Genomic DNA, 7,534 nt, shown 5'->3' on the forward strand with positions numbered 1-7,534 from the left:
CTGCAGGACAGGTTACTTGGCCCTGCAAAAGTCGCTTCGCATTAAAGTCTGTGTTTTACAGTTATGCATGTGGCTGTGATTTTACTTTTGAACATTTTGTGTATTTCTTGCTCTGGGCCAGTTTGTCCAAACAGCTACAGTCTTGAAGCAATTTGTTGGAAAAGGAGATGCGGGAGAAAATCGGTCGGCATCAAACGGCGCGGAGAGGAGGCCCTCTCGCCTCGACCCGGCCCGTGGCTGGAGAACTGGCCCAGATTGCGGTGTAATTTCCCCTCTTTGATTTGGGCACCGGAGAACGAGACAGGAAGCCGATCATTCCTCAGACCACCAGTGACTAAGCGCAGAAAATGAATTTAGCATGCGAGGCCTTATCTTGCTGCCAGATACTGTGAATTTCAGAGCTGATTTGCCCTCATTGTTGCCAGATGTGCGGAGCGGGAGTCAGATGTGCGCGATGCAGGGCGCCGCAGCCCCTCCTCGGTCACCGGGCTCGCAAGACTTGAAAGGGAAACGAGTACAGCATCCTCGCCGTTCCCGTTTCCATTGCCTCCGCCTCCTTTGCATGACTTTGCGTGTAATTTACATAGAACGGAAAGTCTCTGGGCGACGGATCACGCTGCTTGTCGCTTTCCCGTCGGGTAAATGGGATCCAGTTATGTGGAGCCTTTTAAATGTTTTTTTTTTACAGCCTAAAAACTGAGAAAGTGAAAGAGCATTCCATCTCCGTTCTAGTTCCACACACACACACACACACACACACACACACACACACACACGGAGAAGCAGTGAAAACCGAGAGTCCACTTGCTGGAAACTCGTGATGACCTTGCAATTCTTTTCAGATGTGTTCAAACTTGGGCTGCATTTATTATTTTTTAAAGTCGCTTCTCGTTTTTCTCTCTTCCCGACGAGCCGCAGAGGCCGGACGGTTACAAGCAGACAGGCGTTTTCCAGCTTGCAGATGGTGCAGTAAACGGGGGCCCGGCGTGCCTCGGCCGCTGGCTCTCTGACAGGCGGCCCACAGTAACGCGAGGCCCGTAAAACGCGGAATCTCGGAGGCGCTGAGCGTAACCCTTTCGGGGACTGCCGTAAACTCCCGGCCGTGTCGGCGCAGGTGGGGCGGCCGGGGGCCGTAAATAACGCACGAACGCGCGCGCGCACCCTTCGTCGCCTTGGCTCTCCAGAGCCGTGAGTCACTTTGCATGAGAAAATCGCTACGCTGCCTAAGCCTTGAGGTTCAAGACAGTGGAGACGACCCCAATTAGTCACACGGGTGACTGGGACGGCCAGCTAGTCGGGGGATTAATTCAAGACGTTGCCTCACCAAACTGCAGAGACTGGCCTCTTTATCACAACTGAGCCATGACTTAAATTGTAAAAAATGCTTGGATGAAACTTCTAGAAGGAGCAAGCCATTTTTTTTTTTTTTTTTTTTTTCTTTTTGCTGGGTTTTCTTGATATCCCATAAGAGGAATTTTGAAGCCTTTCAGTTCCACGTGTGAACCACGCATTATATGTTCAGCAGCCTTAATGTGCGATGTCCCTACGTCGTAGTGCTGATGGGTCGCGTTACGCTGACTTCTTACTACGAACGTTTGACTTTCAGATGTTTCCATGATATATATTCTTAATCGCGTTTTCTTGGCAATTCTTTGTTTATAAAATTTCAGATTAAAATGCCGGTGTGCAAACCACCCGCATTTCTGCATCCAGCCATTAACTGGCAGCAGGTTGAATGAAGAAGAGTGAATTACACTGATTCATTTAGGTGACGCTTTTCTCCAAAGCGACTTAGTGTTAAGATTCTTACAATTATTTACCCATTTATGCAGCTGGGTAGTTTTTTACTCTAGCCATTTCTAGGGTTAGTACCTTGCTCAGTATCTATGGGACTGTGGGACTGCCTTCATCCCAGTGCTTATAGACCCTGCTTGGTGTCCATAAATACATTGAGAAAATGTTGCACCGATGCTTGACCTTCACGCAGAGCTGTGTCCGAGATAGTAGTCGCTTAATAATGTTTTATTTTGTTTCTGACTTTTAGTAAAATTATTTTCAAAGATGCCCTGCACTTCATTGACCAAAGAACCCTGATGCTCTTTTTTTCCATTACGCTAGTCTCTGCCTTTGTCTCACTAAGAACAAATCAGTGTTTTCAGCCACGGTGTGACAGTCCACCGAAATCCTCGGGGGTCGGAGAAACCCGGAAATCGGAGTTGTGAAGATGTTTCTTGATAAAACTTCTACCAGGATTTTAGTATTGACATAGTGGTACGCTTTGTGTTTTAGCTTTTCGTAGGCATTTCTGGCGTTGTATTATTAATCTGGTAACTGGCAGGAGTGTGGTAGAAATAAAATTGTTGAAATGGGCTGGAGTGCTTGAACATTTCTGAAACAAAAGTGGTACTAGTTTGCTGAAGGCTTAAGTAAAGGCAGCACTGAGGTTGCTTCAGATCACACACACATTATGCTGACAGGTGTGAGAAGGTATTAAAAGGGCCTCTCCATTGTTCTGAGTTAATCTGGCTCTGTCAGGCTTACAACACACATGCTTGCAATGACTTGATTCATTTCTTTTCAAAAGCTTCATTTAAAAAAAAAAAAAAAAAAAAATTGCCCAAAATAAGTCAAGTCACATGAAGCTAATTTATCAAATTGCCTTAAAAAAAATCTTAACACTGGAATATTTAATCCATTAATCAGTAGGTGTTTTTTAAAGGAATCCTAGATACTGGGAATATCAGACTTTTTAAATATACAAAAATTGGAAAACTTCAAGTTAGGTGCAGATTTGTATTGTAACACAGTAAATTTTGCTGGGGCTTTTTAAAGCACAGGAATAATGGAGGTAAAGGTGACCTTGTGAGTTTGGTTTACCCTGCAGGCTGTTTTCTGCTCTTTGTCACCAAAATTACCATTTCAGCTTTGCATTCTCTTGCTTTATACAGAATCTACTTTGGGGCTGTGCGAATATGCTTTCTCTTTCGTGTGTGTGTGTGTGTGTGTAGACACTCAAATAAAGGAATTTTCAGTAAGAGTACTAATTTGCATAATATTTAAAGGCAGTGGTCAATTCCCACAATGATTATTATGTTCCATTTGTGTAAAGGGAACAACATACTGTATCTATTTACATATATGGTGTAACTAATTTCTGTACCATCACAACTGACAAGCTGCAGGGATCCTTCAAGGGCACCTAAAGTTGATACCATGTACAAACACTTCATAGGGCCTTTTTTGAAGAACCCTCTTGAAAAGCACAAAGGGTCTCTGAAGAGCTTTTAAACTTCTGGATGACCTGAAAGTCCTCGCTGATGCCCCAGAGGGCTCTTTGTTGTGGTGCAGCCCCCACCTTGCAGAAGGGAGGGGGATGGCCAACAACTGGGTCTCCCTGCTGGACAAGATGACCTGCCTCCGGCAATGTGCATCTGGAGAAGGTCCCGCTGCCTTGTCCCCCCAGGCATTGGCTCTGCTCTGTTTTCATGCGGACAGGAGAGCCGCCGAACTAGGAGTTACTAACGTCATGTTTGACCCATGGGACACGAGAGCCACGTGCTGCCCTTAGAGGGAGCTCGGTGTGTACGGAGGTTTGTAAACAGTCCTCACGGTGTGCTGCAGGGACCAACGTGAGGGATGGACAGGGAGCTTTGAAAATTCTGAAGTTACACATTTTACCAGTTCTGTGACCTTTATAGTGTATTTTACAGCTTTCAGCCCAGTCACGGCTTAAATTCAACACCAAAGGGAAACATTTCATTGATAAATCTGCAGAAATGAAGGATCATATGACTTAAGTGCCGTGCTGTAGAAGTAATTTCCTAAAACACGTGATGCTTTTCTCATACATCGTTGTCCTGCAGTTTAACAAGAACCACCACTTTCAATTATTTTCATACCGTTTGGACTTTCAAGTGCACCGGCAGGAGCCAGTCACTTTGCAGAGCCAGGTGACGTGCTGAAGGGGTGTGTTTTGAAAAGGTGCGTTTGCTGCGGTGAACAGAGTGTGTGGGAGAGATTTGCAGCAGCATGTTCCCGTTGTGTTGACACAGGAAGGGCTGTCGTAATTTGAGCGGAGCAGACAAAACAGCTCAAGCAACGCAGCTGGACTGTGTGAGGGTAAGGCCCACAGCACCCGAGCGAAAAGAATTCCAAGACCCTCAGCACTCAGTGTTTCCTTTGTTTCCATTTGACAAGCTCTAACCTGAAAGATTACTGTATTGCATTGTGTGATTGATTTTGTATTTAGAGAAAAAAAAACTTTATCTTTTTAAATGCCAACGGGGAAATAACATGGTTATGGTTTTGTCCTGATGGTTTGCTGCTTATCACAAAGCATTGTCGGTCCATGGGCAATTCTAGAGAGAGCAACTAAATCTTATGTCATTCTCAATGTTTCATTTGACACTGTGACGCTGGACTGAGACCGTATTTTCCCATGAATTAAATCCTTCCCTATTTGGATTTGTGTTGACGAAGCTGTATCAAGTGAAAAAGTTGTGTAAATCTCAGCACTGTGAATCAACATTGGCACTGAAATGAAATGTGTGTCTATTAAGCACTCAATTCAGCAAATTAAAGTTTAACACCTGGCTAAATCACTTGTATGTAAAAACTGTGTGGAATTAGAAGTCACCCTCTGCCCTATTGTTTTTTCGAAGATACCACGGTTGAATAGCGAGATAAGTGTACCCCACTGTGAGCCCCTCATTGTCTCATTGTCCACAGCTGACCAGGTCATCTCAGTGACTGATTGCAAAGGCAAATACATTTACTCCACAGATCTGACCAAGTAAAGTCTTACCTCTGTGTGCCACTTTTAGTGGTTTTACCCTGAATACTCTGAAAACAGCAGGTAACCTTTACTTTGTCAAGAAATTCCTTTAAGGACTTTAAAGAGCGATTAAAAGAGATTTTACTCTAAAACTAAAAGACTTAGAAAACATAGCATTAATTGTTTGTTACTTAACTAGAAAATTTACCCAGAATATTGATATACAGTTTTGGAGATTGGGATTGACTTATCAAAGTGTTTTGGGAGTGTTTGGTTTTCATAGCTCATTAATACATTGGTTTGTTAAAAGAAGTTCATGTTGACAGGATGTTTAATTTTTGTGGTTTGTTCTAACACTAAGTATACTATTTAACAGAATTCTGAGGTGTGTATTTTTAGTTTTGTCTACAAATAACTTTAATATATTTCGAATGTGAAAGTTAAAATAAGGTGAGAGCCATCAAATTCCAATCACAGCAGCTACTCACATGGTTACAATCAACTTCTTCTTCACACGTCTTTCTTTCGCAAACACTGGGAGAGTAAAAATTTAGGATGACTGTCCGGGTTAGAATTTGAATGGCTGTCTTTGTGCCATCTAACATTGTAGAGGGTGAAGAAAATAATGAGATGGATGACCAGATTTAAAGTCTTTTTATACATTACCAGTGTAAAGTGTGACTATACCTGGGCAACGCCTGTCCCTACCTCGCAATTAACTCTGCCCAACTACTTATCCAGGCCATGGTGACCTCCCATCTGGACTACTGCAACCCTCTCCTGTGTGGCCTTCCTGCTACTGCCATCAAACCTCTGCAGCCAATACAGAATGCTGCTGCACGAGTTGTGTTTGATTTGCCAAAGCGTTGCCACGTTATCTCCTCTTCTCATTTCTTTCCACTGGCTTCCTATAGCTGCCCAAATCAAATTCAAGACCCTGGTTATTGTCTACAAATGCATCAATAGAACTGCTCCCGGTTATTTACAGGACTTGATCAACCGCTACACCCCAGCTAGACCCCTTCGCTCGTTTACTTCTGCTCGCTTGGAGGTCCCGCGCACGAAAGGTAAAGCTCGGAGGTTCTCCGGTCTGGCTCCGTTGTGGTGGAATGACCTTCCCCTGTCACTCAGAACTGCGGAAACTCTGTCTACATTCAAGAAGGGTCTGAAAACTCACCAAACTCATTTCGCCCAAGATCTCTCCAACTCATGTACGGTGTAAAAGTTCATTCACCGTAACTTCATGAGCATCACCAGATAAAGCCTTTATTCAGCCACTACTCCGGCACTGTATTTGCTTGTTTCTGTGTCTTATAATAGACAAAAAAAAAAAAAATTGGTAGGAGGGTGTCAGGATTTGTCTATCCTGTGTTTTATGCACCTACTTGAACGATGACCCTCGGTGCAGCAAGTGGTAGGTAACAAACTAGGTTTACTTGAGTCACATGCCTGCAGCTATGTCTCTTTCTCTTAATGTAATGCATAAATTGTACTTTTGTTGAGATGTACATCGCTTTGGACAAAAGCATCTGCTAAATGCATAAATGTAAATGTATTGGACAGAAGAGTGAAGTGAAGCAACGCATGCATGTCCTTCGTCTGTGGGAGCCTCTGTAGAAGAGTGAGGTGGATGTTACACTCGTTTCTTAGTTACTGGTGTCTTCTGGTGGAATTGGGGGGGAGAACTTTTCAGCACCTGAACTCAAACTTTTGATGAACTGTATATTTGTTATATGCATATTGCATTGTATTCTATTAACGCTAATGATCTTATGCTACCCAGATACTCTTGGGTAAGATGTACAAGTTCTTCAATACAGAACTGTTTATTGTATTGCTTATTTACTTTATGATGTCACACCTAAATATAGGTTAAGAAAAATGAACATATGTGCATTTATTACTGGAACATCTTAGATAAATTAACTGGAGAAAATGCACAAAAGCAAAGCACCACTAAGATTTCAAAGGCAGCCTAAATGTGTTGTGCTGCACTTTCTGCCATGTTTCCCTCATGTCACCAGTTTCACTTCTTATAAATTATGGTATCAAATGTATGTGGTTTTATTACAGTAAGTGCCCTAGTACATATGCAAATAATTGTAACGGTCATCTGGGAAGAGTTAAAGCAAAGTTGCAGTAAATTTGGGTGTTAGTGGGTGTTATGGTCCTGTCATAACAGAGACGTCTGGTGTTGAACAGACTGCGAGACGAAGCGCACGGCTCCAGCAGCGCGTTAGATAATGTCCTGGCGCTGCGTCTCCTTTTCAGACACATGAATATGATTAGTGTAAATTGGGCACAATTGTTTGTGAATCTTCCACGAGGCATTTTCAGGCTCCTCTGGTGGAAGAGTTCAGCTACAAAAGAAGACCGCTTTTTACTTAAACAGCTAAAAACACTAAAAAGTTTACACTTGTACGTGTACAATTACGTAAAATCTGTGTTGTTTTCTCCTGAAATAATATACTGAAAAGGAATTAATATGTAGTTGAAAAACAGATTGTAGCCACAGGAATCTAACATATAGTGCAGCCTCTGTCTTCTTAAGATCTTACAATTCAAAAGCATGTAGAATTTTAAACTTTTTCTATTCATAAAGCTGGAAATATCAGTAACAGTAAATCATGAAGAAACAAATTCAGAAACAGAGACCACTGTAGGTCTGGTTATGTGTGCTGTGATCCAAAGGCAGTAACGACAACTTCAAGACATACCCGTGTGTTCCTTTGCATTAAAATAATTAACTCTTTAATGTTA

The sequence above is a fragment of the Scleropages formosus genome, chromosome 5, assembly GCF_900964775.1.
Source record: "Scleropages formosus chromosome 5, fSclFor1.1, whole genome shotgun sequence".
In the NCBI taxonomy this organism is placed as follows: Eukaryota; Metazoa; Chordata; class Actinopteri; order Osteoglossiformes; family Osteoglossidae; genus Scleropages; species Scleropages formosus.